Below are 22243 nucleotides of genomic sequence, written 5' to 3' on the forward strand. Positions count from 1 at the left end.
ACTTACCTTGAATGAAATTTGATTCGTGGTGGGGGGGAGGTGCTCCATTCCTCCCCCCGCAAATTCTGGCCGGGGGGGAGGCGCTCCGTCCTTCCACCCCCGAATCCTGGCCGGCCGGGCCGCAAATGGCGGTGGCCATAGCTGCCGCCGTTTGCGTCCCTGCAGTCAGCCGTGATAGGCTACGTAAATGTTTACGTAGCCTATCACGGCTGAGTAAAACAAACAAACAAACAAAAAACCGCACGTATGCAAATGGTGGTGCCCATGGGCGCCGCCATTTGCATTCCTTATTTTGGCACGTCTACGCTATTTGCATTCCCCTTATTTTTGCCATAGTCTACGTAAATATTTACGTAGACTAGACATGCCAAAATAAGGAAGGCAAATGGCGGCGCCCATGGGCGCCGCCATTTGCATACGCGCGGTTTGTTTGTTTTTTTAACTCAGCCGTGATAGGCTACGTAAATCTTTACGTAGCCTATCACTTTTCTTTTTTTTACTGGAAATGGTGGCGGCGGCAGTCAGTCGGAAGACCGGCCGCCGCCGCCGCACCACCGCCAGGAGGATTCGCCCAAGGTAAGTCCCGTCCCGGGGGGGGGGGCGGGGGGGCAGACTGTTTCACTGGCATTCGGCCTTCCCGAGATTCGTGGTGAAATTCTCTGACATCCCTAATGCAAATGCCTATTTGGGGGTAAGATGCATCCAGAAAATGTGTTGTATGTCAGAGGTGTGTTCAATACTAATGCACATTTTTGAGCATATATTTCAAAGAATTTTAAATTGATAAAGTGGGACACAGCAGACTTAAGAATGAGCATGTGCAAAACTGGCATGGACCAGAAATAGATGAATCCATTCATCCAGGGGTGTTGGAGAAACCTGTAGCAGAACCAAATGAGTTCAGATTTTGATGACTCTGACCCACAGACTCCTCAGCGAACTGGCTTTTCCCCTGTTGGGCTGATTCTGCAGACTTGCCAACCATTTTTCTAACCTTGGGGAATTATGCACAAATATGCAAATTAAATGCACACACACAGACACAGTATATGCATCCTCCCAGGCTACAGTGCGAACATGCACATTTTGGAGGAATTTGCACATTTGAGAGGAATCTGCATATTTTTGCATGTGCGCATTTGTGCAAGTTCACATCTGTGCAAATTTGCATCTGCACAGTCGGAGACTTTTTTATTTTACTCCGTTGATGCATGGACGATGGAACAAGAGGTGCCTGACAATACACAATCAGAAGAAATTTTACACAATCCATACATCCCTGCAGTCATACCTATTCTGGTGGCCAAGTTGCACGTCTAGTGTCCAGGTTACAACATGGAAACCGTACTACATTCCTAGCAGTACTTGCTTTTGAATTTTCAAATGTATTTTATTTAGGCCAGCCTAAATTTTCTATAACACCCCTCTCTCTGTGGAGTGTGAACAGCCCAGAGAGCTTCGGCTATTGGGCGGTATAGAAATAAATAAATGAATACAAATGAGTTCTTCAGACCTCATTGGGGAAGGCAGGGTGGAGCGTCTTACAGAAGCTCACTTTCCTTGTAGCACTGTATGCCAATTACATTCCTAACCTTGTTATGTTTACCCTGTTACTGTGCAATAATGTTCAAAATGTTATTACCGACAGGGAGCTTAGGAAGCAAATCATTTTCTCTCTCGTTCTGTGTGTGTATGCAAAGGTTTCTCTTCTGGCAAATCTGATCATTAGCCAATGAGCTTCATGTGTGGGATAGCAAGGTAAGCGCTTTATTAGCGGGATGACTGCCCTTTCACTCAATATGTTAAAAAATCCCATGACCCATATCCCTAAGGCAAGGCAAAACAGATTAGTAAATGTATATTACCTCATTAATTTAAAGAGAACTATTTGGAAAGGTTATAAGAGGAATTAAAGATGCAGTAGGCATGAAAAAATGCAGAATATTTTTTTCTTCTGATCCAGCATTGGTTCTCCCCACCCCTTCTGCCAAGACATAAGATTCTGCCTGCTGACTTAAAAGAAATCAGAGACTTAGGTGGGAATTTAATTATCATATTGGTTACACAGGTGCATCCACTCCCTTCACCATGCACATAATGAGTAGGGGCAGGGGGTATATGTGAGGACCGCTTTGCATTATTCTTCTATGTCATCCAGAGAGATAATAGATCAGAGAGGATTGCAAACATTAGGGCCTCTGCCAATGTCACACATTATATTCAATGTGTTGGGGGTCAGGCAACCTAACCCCCCCCACACACACACACACACACCTGGACTTCCCCACAGGAATTGGATGGCCATCCTGTAAATGTCTGAATATTGCTGATGCTCACTAAGGCATGGTATTGGACTTCTAACTTGAAGAGGGCTTTGAGAGCATTTCTTCTTCAATTTGGCTACTGTTGATTTAGCGAGTGCCTTCCTTCCTAGTCTTCACCCTTGAATGGTTGCTCAGAATCAGCACCATTGTTGTGGCATCCAAACTCTCAGACACAACAGATAGTTATGGAGTAATTAGGGAACCCCGCAAACACAGAAAGTAAGAGTAAGATATAATTTTGGGAGCACTCTGAGAACACTACAATTGATAGGATCAAATATGAGAATAAAACTTATGTCTCCTCAAAGGAAACAGGCCCAAGGTTAGACTCATATGTCCTGCTTGTGATATAGGTGAAATTTCAGGCACATAAAGAATTCTCTACTTTTATTAGCTCCCACAGGCAAATGCTCTAGCACTTTTACTGATATATAGAATGATGGTTATATATGTGCCCACAGAAAATATTTTTTAGTGCTAAGATCAAACCACTTCCTGTATAATGATAGCCTCATTCCCTAAGTGAGGACTTGGATGAAACATTAACTCCATGTAGCAATCAACTTGAAACGATATAGGAACAAACAAGGAGACGTCATGTCTGTCCTGTGCTATCTTGAATTGTTTCCAGGTTGTCCCTTAGTACAATTTATCTCTCTCAGGTACAGAGGAGCAGCAGCTCAGTAAAACACACATAAATTCATCACATCCTTAAGAGTGCCTAACCAATTAAATCAGTATGTTAACTTGCCTTTAGGATTATAAATGGGGTTTAAGCCTCATGCATTCCACTCTTCCATCTCTGAAAATGTTATCAAATATTCTGGAGTCATCTCCTGATAAATAATTTTAAGAAATGATGGAATGTTCTGTCAATTATAATACCTGGTGACTAAGTCTCAGCTTTTATAAAGAAACTGTAGCAAACAGTACCTCTTGGACAGGGATAATTTTATAGAAACAAATATGAATTGTTTAATAACAATGCTTCTGAAATTCTCCTCTTCCAAAGTTCTCCTTGGATTTTGGAGTTCCAAATTGCTTTCTTTCAACTCATTTGGAACTTCCACTGCTCCATCATCATAATCATCTGAATTTTGTACAGGACAAACATTTCAGTCCCATCATTTCTATCCAACACACATGCATATCATGAGGAACATGGTGAAGTAGCACTCTTGATGTGATTGTATGCATAATTGCATCAAGATTATTTTTGTGTGGTATATTACTGATACACACTTCAAAAAAGAAAGGAACCTTGTGTGTTGGACAAATAGGTGCATTGTAACATTCTCCATGGGGCTGCCTTTAAAAAAATATGAAAACTTCAACTGGTGCAAAATGCAATGGCCTGTTGGATCTCTGGAGTCTACTTCACTTATCATATCACTATAATTTTGCTTCATCTGCACTAGCTTCCATTTTGCTTCCAGGCACAATCCAGAGTGATTGTTCTCACCTATGAAGTTATAAATCAGCCAGGAGTGGAGAACCTTTGGCCCTTCAGATGTTGTTGGATTGAACTCCTACAGAAGTTCAGTTGGGTCCCTCCCTTTTAAGGTTTAGGCACTGTATTACACGTGTTTTCCCACCAAGCTTTTGATGAGAGAAAAAAGAAGAGAAACCAGCTTCCTCTTGTTGATTATGCTTTGTTGTCTTGTTCTGCTCTCAGTTCTATTATATTTCTTATATACTTTTATGTGAGCCATTTTGGGAGCCATTTTGAACACCAAGAATGACATATAACTAGTGCCGTGCCAAATATTTCTTCTACATTTTTTCTGACCATTTTCATTCAATTTGATGGAAGATAAATTGCTGATAGTTATCAAAGGAGAATAGAATGTCAGAGTAATTCTCATGGATGGGTTGTGGTGTTCTTCTTCTTGCTGTAGCTACAAGGTGGAAAAGAAGTGTGCTTGAGTGTCCTGTCTTTCATTGTACAATCATCTCTCTGAGAGCCTGCAGGTTCCTTGGTTTCCCATACTTCAATAAAAATTCAGGGGAAGACTCTATGAAGTAAGTCCTCCCATGAGACTCTCCTCTCAGATCAGGAAGTGTGGGCAGCTGAGAGGGCTGCAGAGAAATGGAGAGAAGTGTAATATGAAGTGGAAAGGGACACACACACACACACACACACACACACACAGCACCCTCAGCCATCTTACAATGAGATGGTAGGCTCAAAAATCTGCTTCATTCTGCAAAAAAATCTCCCTCATTCTGCAATCTTCTGGATCCAAACCCTTTAATACCACTGAGAGGCCGCAAAATTGAGTCCATCTACTGTGCCAGCATGGAATTGGTGTAATTTATTTCCTAGTGGGTGGGGCACAGGAGCAGTAAGCAAACATTTAAAAAAGAAACGAGTGGGAGATTCTAATAGTAGAAATTTCCAAAAGGGAAAAAAGTAATTGATTGCATTATTTTTACCCCACTCTTTAGCCAGAACAAGTGTTCCCAGAGCAGCTTGCAAGGATTAATAATGACAGTCCCTGAACTTAAGCTTATCCTCTAAAGGAAACACAAAAGAAAGGGGGAAAGTGGGAGAGAAGAGGAGGGGAAGTGCTTGGGAAAACCTACCAGGTCTCGTTGTGAGGGGGGGGTGTCAGGGGTTACTCACCTTTGACCCTGATCAATGTCAGCTGGCTGGGCTTTGAAAGATCATCTGCCACTTTTAGCATTGCTCTGTGAAGGAAATAAGCAAACAACTCACTAACTTAATAATATTGTGTATAGGGATGTGCAGACACACCATAGGGGCCCCTTCTCCCCCCTTCTGGACCAATGCATGAGTCCCCATGAATTCGGTGAGTTGCCTTCACTCACCCAGGGCCCATTTGGTGATCACCCACCATTTTGCCACCATAGGTGTGTGTGTGTGTGTGTGTGAGAGGGAGAACAGAGTTTAAACAACACACTTATTTAAATATGCACATATTTTAATCTCCCCTTTTCTATTAAAAAAAAGGCAGCAAAATGGTGGGCGCTCATGGGATGGGTCATGGTGAGTCCAGGAGAATGTGAGGGAGGGAGGGAGGGAGGGAAGGGGCTTAGCAAGCACAGTCTGGGGGTTGCAGGCGGCAGGGGTGGGGGAGAGACAGACTCCCAGACCCACCCACTTAGGCATCCACAGCATCCCTTGTGCATGAGCTTCTAACAGTGTGCAAGAGGACAGATGTGTATCTGTAACGTTCTAGAAAACAGTAACCCAGATGCAGTTATTCACATGAGAACATCAAGGGACTTCCATAGGTTGAGCACTACAGTCAAGAAAGCCCTGCCCTCAATAGATGAATATAGATGCTCAGATCAGCAAAATCCAAGCACATTCAGGTTCTCCGAGTTCCACCTTGAAGCTCACTCCAACTTGGGCCTGTATCAGACTGGGAGCTGTCCTACTTAGCCTAGGCTATACTCAGTCAGCATTAAGGCAATTTGGGCCATCAAAAGGCAAGTCAATAAATAGGCAAAAGTCAACAGCAGAGTTTTAACAGGCAAGAGAGAGAGAGGTACAGCCAAGGCCCAAAGACAGATAAGCAGTCAGATACAAAAAGCAGTCCAAAAATCAGACTCAGCCAGGAGTCCAGTCACAGAGCAAGCCCTGAGGAACTACCATAGAAAGCAATGGAGGTCATAGCAAGACATTGCTCCAGTAGCTCTCCAGCCCCAAGTGGGAGCTGATATAGCCAGAGCCCCACCCAGGGCTCAGCTGCAGATCCTTCCAGATCCCCTGGCAAAAGTCCTACTCATGAGGAGGTCCTTGCTCACAAGGCAACTTTTACTCTTGAGCAGACTGATTACTATGTTTCTTGAGGTATGCACTTCACCTCTGTGTGGCAGCCTGTGCCTCTACCTTTGCAGATGACACAAACTTGGGCAGGATTGCTAATTCCCTGGAAGACAAAAACAAAATGAAAAGTGCTCTTAATAGGCTGGAGTGCTGTGCACAAAACAACAGAATGAAATTTAATAGGAAGCAGTGCCAAGTTCTGCACCTAGGAAAAAGAAACCAAATGCACAGTTACAAGATGGGGGATACTTGGCTCAACAACACTACAAGCGAGAAGGATCTTGGAATTGTTGTCGATCACAAGCTGAATATGAGCCAACAATGTGATGTAGCTGCAAAAAAGGCACACGCTATTTTGGACTACATTAATAGAAGTATAGCTTCCAAATCCTGGGAGGTACTATTTCCCCTCTACTCGACACTGGTTAGGCCTCATCTTGAGTCCTGTGTCTGGTTCTGGGTGACACACTTTAAGAAGGATGCAGACAAACAGGGAGGTTTCAGAGGAGGGCAATGAAGATGATCAGCGAACTGGAAACAAAGCCCCATGAAGAGAGACTGAAAGAACTGGGCATGTTTAGCCTTGAGAAGAGAAGACTGAGGAGAGATAGGATAGCACTCTTCAAGTACTTGAAAGGTTGTCACAGAGAGGAAGGCCAGGATCTCTTCTCGATCCTCCCAGAGTGCAGGACACGGAATAATGGGCTCAAGTGACAGGAAACTAGATTCTGGCTGAACATCAGGAAAAACTTCCTGATGGTTAGAGCAATCCTATGGCCACTAGTCAGTGGCTAGATGGCCATAGGATAAGTTGGTTCCTGGGAACCAATGTTGGAACCTCCACCCCGAGGTCGGTTCCCAGGGAACCGACACCACCCCCGTGCACCACTTCATAGGCAGTGCGGATTGGCTCTGTGCTCTGCTCTCATAAGAGCAGTGCAGAGCGGTGAAAATGGGGTGTTCCCAGGGGCAGGCTGGGGCAGGGAAGTCAGAAATGCTAATACAATACATCCTATGTATCATCCGGCCGCCCCTTCCTCCGCTCCGAGGTCTTGCGGCTAAACAGCTGAAATCTGCTGTCTAGCCGTGCAAGCAGGGCGGGGGAAGTGAGGAGGAGATCCGCTCCTCATCGTTCCTCCCACCCTGCACTGGATAGGTGGTTGCCCAGGGTCGGAGGCAACCGTCAATCTCGATAGGATCTCTCCCTTATTGATTACAAAATGTTAGTGTTTTGTTCAAATGTATACATTTTCATGGACATTTTTCAAATTTCTAAATTTTTAAAAACACCTTTCATTGTTGTCCTGTGGGTCATATTTTGCTGGCATGGAAATGTATGGACTTCAACTGCAGATTGTTTTCAGGGCCATGTTTGGTTCTGGGAGGTGCGAATTGAGTAAATTCTGATAAAAAATGAACTGAGACAATTTTCTCTTACATTGCTATAGATGAGTGGAGTAACTCTGCTGCCACATTCTATATCAGTTAAACATATATATAGTCCCTAAGAGCGACATCATAAAGAAGCACCTTTCTTGGTCCTAATTACTTTATCAGCAAAAAAAAAAAAAAAGAAAGAGAAAAGAGATGGGGTGGTGAGATGTTCTGCTCCTGAAACTTGGAATGTGAGAATCATTAGGGTTGGTAGCAATAGATCAGATTGTGATGAAGGAAATATTCATTTTTTCCCCAGCCTCATTTATGTTTCCAATTAATTTTGTGACACAGTGGGTTGGAATCACATTCATAATTGCAATTGACCTTTTAGACTGAAGGAGAAGCTTGTCTAAGAGGCAAAGTTTTTTTTTCCCCCTCATGGGTGGCTGTGAATAAGAAAGATAATTAATTGGAGAAAGTAGATTACTCATGTTACATGCCTTAATTATGTACAGAATGTATGATACAAAGCCATTCAAGAAATTATGTGGAGTCATTTAGAAATAGGATGGGATGGAAAATAATAGAGCAGTGGCTGTTTTAGAGGTGAAAGGTTTTTAAAGGATAGAATTTTGCCTCACAGCATCCTTTCAAAAACACTATATTTGATCAGATGAAGGACCAAACTGCACATCCCTGTGGGTGTCTATTCAGTACACACCCAGGGCCTGAATCTTCTGGAAATAGTATATGAGGTAGGCATAACATCTAGGGCATGAAAGAAAGAAAAACAAGTTGTTCCATATGTTTTCATTATTTACAGCATCATTCATTTTGTTACTGATTTGTAAGACTTACATTTGTTTCATTACTGATTCAGAACCAGTTGGTTCATTTCTACAACTTGATTTGTTTTTAATTTTCCATTTATTTCAATGAGAGACTGAGATAAATTCTACTGTATTTCTGAACCTCAGTATTTCCCATTTGAATAGGATGATCTTTTCAGGCATTCTAATACCCCTCCAAAGGATCACACCTTCAAATATTTCAGATAGATAGGACAAAGGGTCCCCATTTAAAAGAAAATTTAAAAAGTCATATGGGCACAGTCTAACTGCTACCACTTCCTCTAATAGTGAACTGGTGAGTGGCAACAGAACTGAAATCAAACTGGGGCTACTGAGGAACAAGGCAGAGGTAGCCAATCGGGGTTAGGAGTAATGGAATGGAATGGAATATTCTGGAAGAAGACATGGCTGTCTGGAACACTGAACCAGATAATCTCCCACTAAGTTACAAAGAACTACAAATGGCAGAAGAGAGGATTTGGAGATTGGGTAGAGTGACTCATAAAAGGTCAACTAGTCAAACTATGGATGTATAGATACTATAAAATCTGTTCTGTCCGCATTCCGTCATCCACTCATTGATGGAAGCAGGGTTTTTTGTCCAATTTCCCACATTTGTGCAAATTTGCATTTGCAGAAATTTGCACTTGTGAAAATGCACAAATTTCTCCCAAAATGCACAAATGCCCCCCATGTCCAAATTCCCCCCCATGTGCATTTTCATGCCTTAGACTATGAGCGAAATGCACATTTTCGGCTGGCATATGTGTGTAATTCACATATGTTTCTATAATTAAATTTGCATATAATTCCAGAAAAGGGGTGGGGGAACTGCTCCACAAGTCTGCAGAATCCATGTGACTTGGGAAAAAGCTGATCTGCTGCAGACACTGCAGGACGGATTCATAGAAAAAAAATTCATCTGATTCCATTGCAATTTTTTCTGGCATCCCTACATCCAACTACTGGCTAATTTAATTATTTTGTTGGGAAGAGATATTCACTACTCTTTCTCTTGCCCCCTCACTGAAAACTTTCTATGATCTGCACAGGCTCTTCGGGTGCTCCAGTTCCAAGTTGAACAAATGGGTTCCCAGTGAAACAAATGAATTACAACAGGACAATTAATTTGGACCTTATTTGTTCAGTTCCCATAGATTTTTATGATCACCATTTGTTTCATCCCCCCCGCCTTTCAGTTCTAAAACAAATGCACTCTCCTATGGCTCGGGATAGGGAAATCTAGTCTGGATTGTGTAGGTTTAGAGGTGAGAGGGCTGATTTACAACAGGAACAGGATATGTGTATTTCAGGGATAGACTTAGGGATGTCAGAGAATTCCGCCACAGATCTCGGTGAGGCCGAATGCCAGTGCATTTGGCCCCCCAAAATCCATGGCGGAACAAATCCCCCACCCCCCCCATGAAAGGCACGCGAAACAGAGCACTTACCTGCTGCCGTCCATGCTGACTTGCGAATGGCAGCCGTGCTGCGGCCACCATTCGCTTCCTCATCATAGCTGTGATAGGCTACATAAATAATTACATAGACTATCATGGCTAACGCAGGGACACCATTTGTGTCCCTGTGGAGGCCGTGATAGGCTATGTAAGTATTTACGTAGCCTATCATGGCAAGCTAAAAAAAAAACCAACAGCATACGCAAATGGTGGCAGCTACGGCGGAAATATTTACGTAGGTTAAAATATTTATGTAGGCTAAAACGGTGGGAAAAAAAGGAACGCAAATAGTGGCCACTACACTATTTCCGTTCCCCTTTTTTTCACCGTAACAGCTTACTTAAATATTTACATAGGCTAAAACTATGAAAAAAAGGGAATGCAAATGGCGGCCGCCGTAGCTGCTGCCATTTGCGTATGCTGTTTTTTTTTCCCCTGCTGTTTTTTTTTTTCCCTATAGGCTGCCCAGTGGCCAGATGTCCGGCTGCGAGCGGCCCCAGCTGGCGGCTCTGTGGAATCTCCACAGAGCAGAGCTGGCCGGATTAGGATTTTGGGGGGGGGTGCAGAGCGCCTCCTCCCCACCGCAAATCACCCCATTGAAAAGGTTGGAGACTTTCGTACATCCCTAGATAGACTTGATTATTATCTTGTTTCTTTTATCCACTGCGTTCCAAGGCCACAATTACACTTCAAACGTATATCACTTTAACTTTCATGGCTTAACTAGAGATGTGAAGGCTTAGAAAAAATAGAGGGATGCTGAATTTTTCAAAAATTCCTTGAAAAACAAACAGAAAACCTGTTTTTTCATATTTATCCACCACCACTACCCCGGGACAGTGTCAAGTACTGGTATGGCTGGGCACCATCCAAGGGGCCATGCCCAGCAGGGATGAACTGACAAGAGCCTCCAGGACATGCTCCTCCTCCTCTGCACCATTGCAAATGGTTCACATGCCTCTCACTCTGGCCCAGGCACTGGTGGTGAGAAGAAGGAGCCACTGCCTATGGCTCACTGCCTCTCTGTTTGTCAAGCAAGCCAGTAGTAGCAACGATGAGAAAGAAGACGAGGAGCAATGGCAGTTGGAGACAATGGTGTTGAAAAGGTAGACTCAATGGGGGAAGGGAACATTGAGGCTGTCTTCCCAAGGGCCCTCAAAAACCTGAAGCCTGCCCTGTCCCCTGCCAAAGCCATTTTTCCTGTGTTTGTGTGTGTGTGTGTGTGTGTGTGTGTGTTTTCCTCCCAGGCCTTAACCTCATTAACCCCATGAGACTTCATTTTATGTGTTATCTCTATCCCCCCATCCCACTTACAGAATAACCTGAAGGCCTGCTTCAGTTGGACTTCACACACACAGGGCTAACTGACATCCATGGCCCTGTGGAGAAGAAAAAGGAGCGAGGGAGCAGGCAAAGGGAACATCGGGGCCTGCTCCACCTGGACTGCCCCTCCTTTGGGAAATGAGTGGGGGGAACAGGGCCATCCCACCAGCCCTGCTGACAGTCTACCTAATCCTTTTTTTCTCCCTCTTCCCTCCCCATTGCCTTTTCCTTATGTGCCATGTCTTGTTTGGATTGTAAGCCTGTGGGCAGGGATTTTCTTCTTTGTTCATTGATTGTAAGCCGCTCCGGGAGCCTTTTTGGCTGAGGAGCCGGATAAAAATGCAATAATCAAACAAACAATTCCTGGGGTTCTCTGGCTTTGAAGAGGGAATCCTACCCTTTTCCTTGGGCCCATAGAGCAGGCAGGGGAAATATTTTGCAGCCAGCCTCCCGCCATGAAATGAGCCAGAGAACTAGGTTCAAAGCCACATGGTTTGGGGGTGAAGTGCTTGGGAGGTAGGTCATTAAGACCAGATGTTGCTGCCCCTAGGGATGTCAAAGAAATCCACAATGGAACCAAATGAGTTTGTTTTTTTATGAATCCGACCAGTGGCTTCCACAGCAGACTGGCTTTTCCCCTGTTGGGCCGATTCTGCAGAGTTGCAGACCATGTTTCTAACTTTCCCGATTTTACGCAAATTTCATCTTTGAAAGCTATGCCAAAAATGGCAAAGTGTGCATTTCCGCATAGGTGAAAGTATGAAAATGCAAATTTGGTGGCATTTTGCACATTTGGGGGGGAATTTGTGCAAATTTGGAAACTGGAAAAAACTAGGGATGTACGAAAGGGACTTACCTTGTCCCGCAGCTTTTTTCGCGGTGGGGGGGAGGCGCTTCGCTTCTCCCCCCGAAGTTCATGCGAGCGGGGGGTGTCTTCCCGCCTCACCCGGCTGAAATTCAGGCCAGGGGGGAGGCTTCCCGCCTCGCCCCTGGCCGAAATTGAGGCCGGAGAGAAGCGCCCCATCTCCCCGGCCGCAAACTTCAACAGAAAAGTAAAAAAAAAAAAAACGCCCCGTGATAGGCTACGTAACAATTTACGTAGCCTATCACGGCTAGATCTGCAAAGTCAGCCATGATAAGCTACATTAATCGTCACGTAGCCTATCACGGGTGACTTAAAAAAAAATTAAAAAGCGCGTACGCAAATGGCGGCCCCCATAGGGAGCCGCCATTCACGTTCCTTATTTGGTCGCTGTAGTCTACGTAAAGATTTACGTAGACTACGGCGAAAATAAGGGCAACACAAATAGCGTTGCCCTTATTTTCTCCGTAGTCTACGTAATCTTTACGTAGACTACAGCGACCAAATAAGGAACGCGAATGGCGGCTCCCTATGGGGGCCGCCATTAGCCGTACGCGCTTTTATTTTTTTGTTGAAAATCTGAATGCTCCTCAAATCTGAATGCACTGACAGTAATGTCTGAATGTGCTTACATTTTTTTTAAAAAATACCCTCCATATGAGCTTACTTGGAGGTAGGGATGTACGAAAGTGAGTTACCTGTTCACAGATTCTGTTCGCGGTGGAGGGGGCACTCCATCCCTCCCCCCGGAATCCCCGGAATCCTCGACTGGGGGGGAGGCGATCCAGTCCTCCCCGCAGGATCCTCAATGGCTGGCTCCACTCCGTTCTAGATTTCCAGCCATGGATGGGCTGCTGCGGACACAAATGGCGGCCACTGCAGTGGCCGCCATTTGCGTCCAGCCATGCAGCCATGATAGACTATGTAAGAATTTACATAGGCCATCATGGCTAACCCCTAAAAAAACAACAACCAGCGTACGCAAATGGCGGCCGCTATGGCAGCCGCCATTTGCGTTCTCTATTTTTCTCCGTTCTAGCCTACGTAAATATTTAAGTAGGCAATTACGGCAAAAAAAAAAAGGGAACTGCTAATAGCGTAGTGGGCGCTAAATATTTATGTAGGCTAGAACGGAGAAAAATAGAGAACGCAAATGGCGGCCACTGTAGCTGCCGCCATTTGCGTATGCTGGTTGTTTGGGGATTTTTTTAGGGGTTAGCCATGATAGGCTATGTAAATTCTTACGTAGCCTATCACAGCTTGAAGGATGGCAATGGTGGCCACAGCAGCCTGGCTGCGGCTGGCCAGGAGACCAGCCGCCACCGCCGCCTGAGCCACTGCTGCCACCGGAACCGCCACCGCTGAATCCGCCGCATCTGCCCCAGGTAAGTTTCATCCCGTGGGATTCCATGGGGGGGGAGGAGGCCATTCCGCCACAGATTCCGGGCCTCACTGGAATCCATGGCGGAATTCTCTGCCATCCCTACTTGGAGGGAAAAAAAACTCCTTAATTTCAGCTTGACTGTGGATTTGTCTCTGTACCAACCGAGATGGTTCTTTGTTCCTTGTTTCAGTAAGAAGATACAGTGATCTCATATGTGATGAAGAGAGATGTGTGTAGGTGGAAATGAAGCTTCTTAAGGGGGTGACACAAAAAGACAAGACACTCTTGTATTCTTGAAAGATGTGGGCAGGAAAAGGCCTTTTTTCAGTGTTCTGTATATTGCTTGGAAATATGAGATCCATCAACTTGACTAGCCCTCAGGTTCAATGGGTGTCTACTCAAGGGAAAGGTCAATGATTTGTTTACAGTTCTCCTGGCTTTATGTCAAACACCGGGGGGAGGGATATGTACTTCTATGCAAAGTTCCACATTAAATCAACTATGCCAGCCTTATAAAACACAACACCGAAATGGTCTTATCAGAAGAAGAAAGTCTTACACGTAGGAATGCTGGAGAAATTCGAGATGGATTAAAATGAGCTCAGATTTCGACCTGTGGAATCCACTATGGAGCAATCCCCTCAGGCCCTGCGGCGTCTGTGGACTTTCAAATTATTTTTTTTTTACTTTCCTGAAATTTACACATATAAATCTGTAGAAAAATATGCACGATCCTGCTGAGGAAACGTACAATGGAATAGGGGACAATAAACTAAATGTTATGTACTGGGGTAAATCTAGGGATGTACGAAACCCCCCTTACCTGGTTCCATGGGGTTCCGCTGTGGGGGGAGGTGCTCCATCCCTCCCCTCGGAATCCTCACCGGCCAGCACCACTCCGCGGACATCTGGCCTATGGCTAGCAGGGATGCAAATGGCGGCAGCCGTAGCCTCTGCCGTTTGCATCCCTGTAGTCAGCCGTGATAGGCTACGTAAAGATTTACGTAGCCTATCAAGTCTGGGTTAAAAAAAAACCAACACGTACGTAAATGTTGGCGGCTATGGCCACCGCCATTTGCGTTTCTTATTTTTGGCCGTCTTAGTCTACGTCAATATTTACGTAGACTAAGACGGTGAAAATAAGGGGGAACGCAAATAGAGTCCACTACGCTATTTGCGTTCCCCTTATTTTCGCCGTCTTAGTCTACGTAAATATTTACATAGACTAAGACGGCCAAAAATAAGGAACGCAAATGGTGGCTATCGTAGCCGCCGCCATTTGCATACATGTTTTTTTTTTTTAAGCCAGATGTGATAGGCTATGTAAGTCTTTATGTAGCCTATCACGAATGGGGGGGGGAAGACTGCAAATGGTGGCGGTGGCGATGGCAGCCGTTCGGAAGACCAGCCGCTGCCGCCTTCGCTGAAGCCGCCGCTGTCCGGAACATCCACCCCAGGTAAGTCTCATCCTGGGGGGATCCACAGGGGGTGGGGTGTGGCAGGCCATTCCGCCATGGAGTTCGGGGGGCTGAATGCACTGGCATTTGGCCTCACCGAGATCCGTGGCGGAATTCTCTGACATCCCTAGGTAAATCATGTAAATACTTACGTAAATACTCACATAATTATTTCTGTAATTATTTCTGTATTTTTCCACATGATTAAAAAAAAAATCTGCATCTGTCAGTGAGCAGATAACGGAATGAAAGGCACCTGAATAGGGATGTATGGATCCCCTTACCTGGGGTCCATGAGGGGGTCCGCAGGCGGGGGGAGGCGATCCGGCCCTCCCCCCCAGAATCCTCCCCAGCTGGCTCCACTCCGTGGGGAGTCCGTAGAGCCACCGGCTGGCTCTGGCTGCTAACAGACTTCTGGCCATGGCCGGTCTGTGGACGCAAATGGCGTCTGGTGTAGGGAACACCATTTGCGTCCCTGCCCTTGACCGTGATTGGCTACATAAATATTTACATAGCCAATCATGGCCAACGGCAGGGATGCAAATGGCGTGTGCTAAGCCAGATGCCATTTTGTTCCGCAGCCCGGCAGCAGATGGCTCCAGAATGAAGATGGCGACCCGGACCAGCCGCCGCCAGGTAGGTTCCATCCTGGTGGGATTTCGGGAGGTGGCAGGGGGGTAGTCCATTCTGCCACAGACTCTGGGGGGCTGGATTCCAAAGAATCCAGCCTCCTTGGAGTCTGTGGCAGATTTCTCCACCATCCCTACACCTGACAATCCACAAAACACAGACGGAGCGGATTTTACGCAGTATGTACATCCCTACTTAACACATTGCCAAGGGGAGGGTCTTCTAGGTGCAAGGGCAGGACAGCTTTGATCTTAAAAATATCAAATCACTTTGATGGCTTCAGAAGGAATTCTTATTGGAGTTCCAAACTATTAATGTCTATCCACTAACCCGAAATTACTACACATCATAAGAGGGAAGCCACTAGGGATGTCAGAGAATTTTGCCACAAATCTCGGGGAGGATGAATGCCAGCGCATTCGGCCCCTCGAAATTGGTGGCGAAACGGTCTCCCCCCCCCCGGGACGGGACTTACCTTGTGCGAATGTCCCTGGGGGCAGCGGCTGCGGCGGCAGTTCAGCAGCGGTTCGGCGGCGGTTCGGCAGTGGTTCGGCGGCGGTGGTTCGGCGGCGGCGGCTGCGGCGGCCAGTCTTCCGACCGGCTGCCGCCGCCGCCATTTCCAAATTAAAAAAAATATTAATGTGATAGGCTAAGTATCCCCTTCATGGATCACTGCCTTGTTGTGGCGAAGGGGCTTGCGTAACTCAGTGACGCCATAAGCTATGCCGTGCAGGGCCACGCAAGATGGACAGGTCATGGCAGAGAGTTCTGACAAAATGTGGTCCACTGGAGAAGGAAATGACAACCCACTCCAGTATTCTTGCCAAGAAAACCCCATGGAACGTATCACAAGGCTAAAAGAGATGACGCCGGAAGATGAGCCCCTCAGGTCGGAAGGTGTCCAATATACTAATGGAGAAGAGCAGAAGGTATTTCCAAGTAGCGCCAGAAAGAGTGAAGCGGCTGGGCCAAAGCCGAAAGGACACTCAGCTGTGGATGTGTCTGGTGGTGAAAAGAAAATTCGACGCTATAAAGAACAATATTGTTTAGGAACCTGGAATGTAAGATCAATGAATCAAGGTAAGTTGGAGGTGGTCAAACATGAGATGGTAAGATTGAACATCGACATCTTGGGAATCAGCGAACTAAAATGGACAGGCATCGGTGAATTTAATTCAGGTGACCATCATATCTACTATTGTGGGCAAGAATCCCTTAGAAGAAATGGAGTAGCACTCATAGTCAACAAAAGGGTGGAAAAAGCAGTACTGGGGTACAATCTTAAAAATGATAGCATGATCTCAGGACGAATCCAAGGCAAACCATTCAACATCACAGTAATTCAAGTCTATGCCCCAACCACTGATGCCGAAGAAGCTGAGGTTGATCAGTTCTATGAAGACCTACAACACCTTCTAGAAGTAACACCAAAAAAATATGTCCTCTTCATCATAGGGGATTGGAATGCTAAAGTAGGAAGTCAAGAAATCACCGGGATAACAGGCAGGCATGGCCTTGGTGTACAAAATGAGGCAGGACAAAAGCTAATAGAGTTTTACCAAGAGAACATGCTGATCATAGCAAACACTCTTTTCCAACAGCACAAGAGGCGACTCTACACATGGACATCACCAGATGGTCAATATCAAAATCAGATTGATTATGTCCTTTGCAGCCAAAGATGGAGAAGCTCTATACAGTCAGTCAAAACAAGATCTGGAGCTAACTGTGGCTCAGATCATGAGCTTCTTGTTGCAAAATTTCGGCTTAAATTGAAGAACGTCGGGAAAACCACTAAACCGTTCAGGTATGACCTAAATCATGTCCCTTATGAATATGCAGTGGAGGTGAGAAATAGATTTCAGGGATTAGACCTGATAGACAGAGTGCCTGAGGAACTATGGATGGTGGTCCGTAACATTGTTCAGGAGGCAGCAACGAAATCCATCCCAAAGAAAAAGAAATGCAAGAAAGCCAAGTGGCTGTCTGATGAGGCTTTACAAGTAGCTGAGGAAAGAAGGGAAGTGAAAAGCAAGGGAGAAAGGGGAAGATATACCCAACTGAATGCAGATTTCCAGAGAATAGCAAGGAGAGACAAGAAGTCCTTCTTACATGAACAATGCAAAGAAATCGAAGAAAACAATAGAATGGGAAAGACTAGAGATCTCTTCAAGAAAATCAGAGATCTCAAGGGAACGTTTTGTGCAAAGACGGGCTTGATAAAGGACAAAGAAGGCAGGGACCTAACAGAAGGGCAATGCCAAAGAGTGTTCAAACTACCGCACCATTGCGCTCATTTCACATGCCAGCAAGGTGATGCTCAAAATCCTACAAGCTAGGCTTCAGCAGTATGTGGACCGAGAACTACCGGAAGTACAAGCTGGGTTTCGAAGAGGCAGTGGAACTAGAGATCAAATCGCCAACATTCGCTGCATCATGGAGAAAGCAAGAGAATTCCAGAAAAACATCTATTTCTGCTTCATTGACTACGCTAAAGCCTTTGATTATGTGGATCACAACAAACTGTGGCAAATTCTTAAAGTGATGGGAGTACCAGTCCACCTTACCTGTCTCCTGAGAAACCTGTATGAGGGTCAAGAAGCAACAGTAAGAACCAGACATGGAACAACTGAGTGGTTCAAAATTGGGAAAGGAGTACGACAAGGCTGCATATTGTCACCCTGCTTATTTAACTGATATGCAGAGTACATCATGAGAAATGCCGGGTTGGATGAATCAGAGGTCGGAATTAAGATTGCTGGGAGAATTATCAACAACCTCCGATATGCAGACGACACCACCCTAATGGCAGAAAGCGAAGAGAATCTAAAGAGCCTCTTGTTGAGGGTGAAAGAGGAGAGTGCAAAAGCTGGTTTGAAACTCAACATTAAAAAAATGAAGTTCATGGCATCTGGCCCTATCACTTCCTGGCATATAGAAGGGGAAGAAATGGAAGCAGTGACAGATTTTACTTTCTTTGGCTACAAGATCACCGCAGACGGTGACTGTAGCCATGAAATTAAAAGACTCTTGCTCCTTGGGAGGAAAGCTATGGCAAACCTAGACAGCATAGTAAGAAGCAGAGACATCACCTTGCCGACAAAGGTCCGTCTAATCAAAGCTATGGTTTTCCCAGTAGTAATGTATGGCTGTGAGAGCTGGACTATAAGGAAGGCTGAGCGCCAAAGAATTGATGCTTTCGAACTGTGGTGCTGGAGAAGACTCTTACGAATCCCCTGGACTGCAAGGAGGTCAAATCAGTCAATCCTAAAGGAAATCAACCCTGAGTGCCCATTGGAAGGACAGACACTGAAACTGAAGCTGAAATATTTTGGCCACCTAATGCAAAGAGAAAACTGTCTGGAAAAGACCCTGATGCTGGGAAAGACTGAAGGCAAATGGAGAAGGGGACGGCAGAGGATGAGATGGCTAGATAGCATCACGGATGCAATGAATATGAACTTGAGCACACTCCAGGAGAGAGTGGAGGACAGGAAGGCCTGGCGTGCTATGGTCCATGGGGTCACGAAGAGTCGGACATGACTGAACGACTGAACAACAACAACTACAACAAGGCTAAGTAAAGATTTACGTAGCCTATCCTGGCTAGATTTTTAAAAAACACCGTGATAGGCTACGTAAATGTTTACATAGCCTATCACGGTTGAGTGAAAAAAATACGCAAATGGTGGTGCCCATGGGCGCTGCCATTTGGGATCCTTATTTGGCACATGTAGTCTACATAAACATTTACGTAGACTACAGCGAAAATAAGGGGAACGCAAATAACGTTCCCCTTATTTTTGCCGTAGTCTACGTAAATGTTTACGTAGACTACATGTGCCAAAATAAGTAACGCAAATGGCGGCGCCCATGGGCACTGCCATTTGCGTATGCGCGGTGTGTTTTTTTTCACTCAACCGTGATAGGCTATGTAAACATTTACATAGCCTATCACGGCTGACTGCAGGGACACAAATGGCAGTGGCTACGGCCCCTGCCATTTGCGTCCCGTCCGGCCAGGATTCGCGATGGGAGGGACGGGCCGCCTCCCCCCTGGCCAGAATTTCGGGGCGGAGGGATGGGGCACCTCCCCCCCGGCCAGAATTTTGGGGCAAGGGACGGAGCGCCTCCCTCCCACCTCAAATCAAGTTTCATGAAAGGTAAGGAACTTTCGTACATCCCTAGAAGCCACTCCTCCCCCTCATCTATTGTACAAACCTGAACATTTGAAAACAAGCAAAGAGGGCTGTTAAAAATGGCCAAGCCTTGCACGAAAGAATTCCCAGACAATAAGAAGCTAAATGCAAGAAACAGTGCTTTCAGTTTTCATAGGAGCTTCCAGACTCCCTTATGTGCTTTTTCCACAGACTTCCCTCTCCAGACATCGACAGCAGGATCTCTGGAGAATCAATAAATGAAGATGAGAACAGCATTGTGCATCATCATACTTAGCGGTGAGCTTGTGGTCTGCACATCGAAAAGAATGCAACATATGGATGTGTGAAGTTTATATTATTTCTTACTTTATTTACTTTGCTGTGATGGGCCGCTATTTACGTAGCCTATCATGGCAATGAGCAGGGACGCAAATGCCATCCGCTATGCCGGACACCATTTGTGTCCCTAGACTGGCACCGGATGGCAGCGGATGGCAGCGGATGAACCAGACCCGGCCGGAGGCAGCTAGGATCTGGCTGGCGCAAACTTCGTGGGGTGGTGGAGGTGAGTGGTCTATTCTGCCATGGACTCCAGGGGCCAGATTCTTTAGAATCTGGCCTTATTGGAGTCCCTGCTGGAATTCTTTGCCATCCCTAGCTGCTAGACATCTCCACATGCTCAGATTCATTCCTGACACTTCAGTTGGTGATACCAGGGATTGTATTTGGCAACCTCTGCATAAAGAATATTGTCTTAAAACTGATACTGGACTTCCCCTTCTGGTTGCTGGGAATATTGCAACTTCATCTGCAAGTTACTGGAAAGGGGCAGTGTTGCAGCTAGTTAGTTCATGGGAATTTTGAACACAGCTCAGGATCTCTATAGCCTACAAAGTGGTTTCCTGTGATTTCTTCCTTTTGCTCCCCCCTCCTTCAACTTCCACCATTGCTGGGAGCACAGGTATTTGTTTTCTCTCTCCTCCCTGTGTAAATGAACACAAATGGACTGGACAAACCCTTTTGAAACTCTATGCTGTACGTGAATTTTTATTCAAGAACATTGGTGAGCAAACCTATTTTGCCTTTCTTCTCTAAAGAAGGGTGTGGTCTTCTGTTGTGTGGTAAATGCTCATTCTTTTTGGCTTTTGTTTTTTACTCTGCTAATTGCCTTCCTAACAGGAGGCATTGCTGCTACTTAACAATCCCATCAGTAGTTTCAATAGTATATTTATCTGTGATAATGGCAATTTGCTAAGATACAATAAACTGTTGTTGTATATTTATCTTCGTAACCACGATTTGAAACATAACACCATTTTGCACACACACAAAATGAACTCTCTCTTTCTCTCTCTAGGTTATTAGTGACCCCATCCTACTTTCTAATTTGCTTGCTGAATAAACCTGAGTTAAATGTTTCTGTTACGTTAAGATTTTGCAGGATCTTTGCATTGTTGTGCCCACACCTTGGGAGCAAATCTTGGGAAAGCAATGTGTGCATTTTGGCATGCATTGCAACATCATGAATCAAAGCACATCCTGCTCTGATTGGCTGTTATCATGAGTGCTTTGTTTACAATAGGAGGTCAACATGGAGCCATGCAGAGGAGCAGGAGCTGCTTTGAATGTCATCAAAACAACATACTTAATGGCTTTTATTTGTATACAAACTCTGCCTCTTTTGTAACTAAATATAGTGTTGATCTTTATTTTTAAAACATTGATTTAAAAGCTGAAAAGCTCAGCTTAGGCAGGCCTAGTTAGGCCTTGCAAACAACAGAGAACCTTTCAGATGTATGGAGGATGGGGGGATGGATTCCAATGCACAGTTCCACCCCCTGTTATTGCCTATTCATTAAATGTTCCAGGTAGCTCCCAAACATCTGAAAGAGGCTCAAATGGGGTGGTAAACCTATATCTGGACTTGGGATGGGAGAAATAGTGAGCCCCAAGTATGGATGTCAGAGAATTCCGCGACGGATCTCGGTGAGGCCGAATGCCAGTGCATTCGGCCCCCTGAAATCCATCGCGGAACGGCCTGCCCCCCCGCAGATCCCCCCCGGGATGAGACTTACCTGGGGCGGATGTTCCGGACGGCGGCGGCTCCAGTGGCGGCTTCGGCGGCGGCGGCGGTGGCTTGTCTTCCAACTGGCTGCTGCCGCTTAGGGATGCACAACAGTCATCCTGGTCTGGATGCACGACAGTCATCCTACCTGGTCTCGCAGCTTGCTTTGTGGTGGGGGGGAGGCGCTTCGCTGCTCCCCCCAAAGTTCAGGCCGGGGGGGGAGGCTTCCCTCCTTGCTCGGCCGAAATTCAGGCCGGGGAGAAGCGCCCCGTCTCCCCGGCCGCGAACTTCAAAAGAAAAAAAAAACAATGCCCCTGTGATGGGGTACGTAACGATTAACGTAGCCTATCACGGCTAGATCTGCAAAGTCTAATTTGCTATTTGCATTGTCCTTATTTTCACCGTAGTCTACGTAAATCATTACGTAGACTACAGGGACCAAATAAGGAACGCGAATGGCGGCTCCCTATGGGGGCCGCCATTAGCCGTACGCGCTTTTTTTTTTTTTTTAAAGTCACCCGTGATAGGCTACGTGACGATTAACGTAGCCTATC

Source organism: Heloderma suspectum, chromosome 6 (assembly GCF_057233095.1).
Source record: "Heloderma suspectum isolate Gila_16-S chromosome 6, 16-S_ref, whole genome shotgun sequence".
Classification (NCBI taxonomy): domain Eukaryota; kingdom Metazoa; phylum Chordata; class Lepidosauria; order Squamata; family Helodermatidae; genus Heloderma; species Heloderma suspectum.